We start from the raw sequence: 3290 nt of genomic DNA on the forward strand, positions 1-3290 counted from the left end.
ATCAGGCAAAAGTGTTAATAAATATTTGTGAAATAAAATGTCTTATGGCCCTGATCATTAAGCATAGTTCGAATCATATAGTAGGAACTAACTGAATATTTATTGAAATAATATGGTTAAATAATAATTAAATACTACCAGTAAGTAGTAATTAATTGAATAAATAAAAGTTTTTGTTTGTGCATTTATCTCAGTTGTATTAACTCAGAATATTATCTCACATATATTAAAAAGAAATGAGCAATAAAAGTATCAAGCTTTTCCTAAATTGGTATATATAGAAACTTAAATCTGTAGAATAAATGAAATTTCTGCAAATTTGTCTTATAATTTCAAATGATTGGGAGCATCACACATTATGTGATCACACTAAAATTAATTTAAAAATAACCACAAAATGTAATGAGGAAAAAAGAATTACCTTTAAAATGAAGGAAACTTTTACTTATGAGAAAAAAATCATAATGTAAGTTAGAAAATCTTTATAAATAAATAATAATAATAAAGCTATGTATAAAAATGTATGGTATACAACCAAAGCAATACTTAGAGGGAAATATAAAGCCTTAATACTTATATTAGAAAAGCAGAAAAAAATAAATTAATGTTTTAAGCATCTAACATAAGGAGTTAAAAGTTAATATTAAAAAATCATAAGAAAGGTAATAATAAATATAAGATCTGGAATTAACGAAGGAGAAAATATATAACGGAAAGAATCAGCAAAACAAACAAACAAACAAAAACAAAAAAAATCAATCTTTCTGGGGAGACAGATTTAAAAAACTAAAGCCAGAAAATTTTTAAAAAAATATTAGGAATAAAGAAGAAAAATGTATAGATTATGAAAAGATAAGTTATGAACACTTTTTGTCAAAAAGGTTGAAATCTTAGATAAATATGCACATTTCTAGAAAAAGATAATTGCTAAAACTGATTCAAGAAATGAAGTTAAATCAATAGTTAAAAATCTCTCAAAGTAAACTCAAGGACAGGGTTTATTTATTTATTTTTTTTAGGTAACCAAGGCAACTCTTGGTTGACCTCACAGATTGCAAGGACCTTGTCAGTTTACAATCCCTTATTTATTTATTTATTTTTTTATGCCTACAGCACCTGGTCTTCCTAGGTGGTCTCTCATCTGAGTACTAGCCAGGCCCAACCCTACTTAGCTTCTGAGATCAGATGAAATCCGGTTTGTTCAGGGTAGCATGCAGTAGACAGGATTGGTTTTATAAGTGGTTCCTCCCCAACTTTCAAGATACAATTACAATATTAAGCTGTTTCACAAAAGTGAAAAACAGGGAATTTTTTTCTAATATTATAATAGTTAATAAATGAAAACAATATACAGTTGACCCTTGAACAGCATGGGTTTGAACTGTGCAGGTTCATTTATAACCTAATTTTTTTCTAATAAATACTGTCAAATGTATTTTTCTTATAATTTTCTTAATAATATTTTTTTCTAGCCTACTTTATTGTAAGAGTGCAGTATATTATACATACAATATACAGAATATATATTAATCAACTGTTATTGGTAATTCTTCAGGTCAATAGTAGGTTATTACTAGTGAAGTTTTGGGAGAGTCAAAAATAATATGTGGATTGCTAGCTAGGAATCAGCACTCCTAACCCCCATGTTATTCAAAGATCAACTGCACATAATTAAGAATTTACATATGTACTTTATGTATATTATATAGCATAGTAATAAAATAAACATCTATAAACATATCATTATATTTGAAACCTTAAAATGTTCCAGTACTGTTACCACTGAGTGCTCCTTGTCTATTTGGTCCTGCTGACTCTCCCAGAGGTAAACAGTACCCTGAATTTTGTATTTTTTATAATGGATTTTTTTTAAAACAATAAAAGCCTTTAGTAAAATGCACAAATCTTAATACATTGTGACAAATAACTATATATATATATAAATAAAATAAAGAATAATTTCGTTACATCAAATAATTCCCCCTCCTGCCACCAAGACAACCACTGTTCTCTACTTTTCTGATTTCTGTTACCAAAGGTTAGCTTAGTCTGTCCTTGACTTTTATATCAATGGACTTATACAACATGTATTCATGTGTGTGTGTGTGTTTGTGTGTGTGTGCGCACGCGCATGGGTGTGTGTTTCTTTTGAGATCTGTCCATCTTGTCTTAGCAGTTCTTTTTAATTGCTGAGCAATATCCCCGTGTATAAATATCAGTTGGTTCATATATTTTCCTGTTGATGAAATCTCAGATTGTTTCTAGTTTGAGGTTGTTATAACTAAAAATGACATGTACATTCTTATCCACAGCTTTTTGTGGACGTATTTTAACATGACTTATGTAAATATGTTTGATGTAGAATCACTGCAGCAGTGGGTATGTATAGCTTCTTTATTATAAGAAGCTTCCAAACTATTTTCCAGAGTGCTTCTGTCATTTTACACTCACACTGAGAGTCCCAAATGCTCCACTTGTGGCAGGAACTTTGAATGTTGCCAGTCTCCTTAACTGGAGCCATTCGAGTGTGTGGGAACTGGTACCCTATTGAGGTTTTAATTTGCATTTCTCTGATAAATAATAAGGTTGAACATGTATTTGAATGACTTGGACAAGTGTTTCTGAAAGAGAGTTTTGCCTTTTTAGGACCTAAATTTAAAAAATAGTTCGGAGTGTTTTTGGATTAAAGATATGGCTTCCAGCTTGCCTTTATCGTTTCTTAGAAATCTGTGGATTTCTGATATATGACATTTCTCTCTCTTCTCTTACAAATAAGGGAATCCAATAGGAATATACAAATGATTCCTGTCAAGATGTGAAGAAAAGTGTGAAATAAAACTATAAATCCCAACAGAGTTTCCTAGCCTGCCTGAGAGTTTGATAACAATATCCCATTATGTGATTTGTCTCCAAAGACAAATTGATGAATTAGATTATAAATCCACTTAAATTAAACAGAGCTATTGTTTTTGTTGGGTTATTAAGAATAGTAAGGCTTATATAAGTTTAAAATACGAGAATTCATTAATTTTCATAAACAGAAAAAAACTTTAAGTACTTTTTGGGCTATAACTCAAGGAAAAAAAGAGAGAAGTTTAAAATAATGACCTTGATTGCTAGGTTACAAGATAAGAAACACAGAAATATAATTGACATCAGACAAAGAGGAAGAAAAAAGAACAAGAACTTCAGTACTTCTATGTACACTGAAATGCTGAAGTCCATATAAAGTCTATAATTTAGTTAATAGTAATATACCAATGTGAATTAAGTAGTTTTGACAGCAGAGC

General features: G+C 29.6%; 1 pseudogene; it reads right to left on the reverse strand.

Annotated features, from left to right (window-relative positions):
* Positions 1-1104: 1104 nt before the first annotated feature.
* On the reverse strand, positions 1105-1222 carry LOC120591341 (uncharacterized; annotated as a pseudogene).
* Positions 1223-3290: the final 2068 nt, after the last annotated feature.

Source organism: Pteropus medius, unplaced genomic scaffold, assembly GCF_902729225.1.
Source record: "Pteropus medius unplaced genomic scaffold, Ma_sr-lr_union100, whole genome shotgun sequence".
NCBI lineage: Eukaryota > Metazoa > Chordata > Mammalia > Chiroptera > Pteropodidae > Pteropus > Pteropus medius.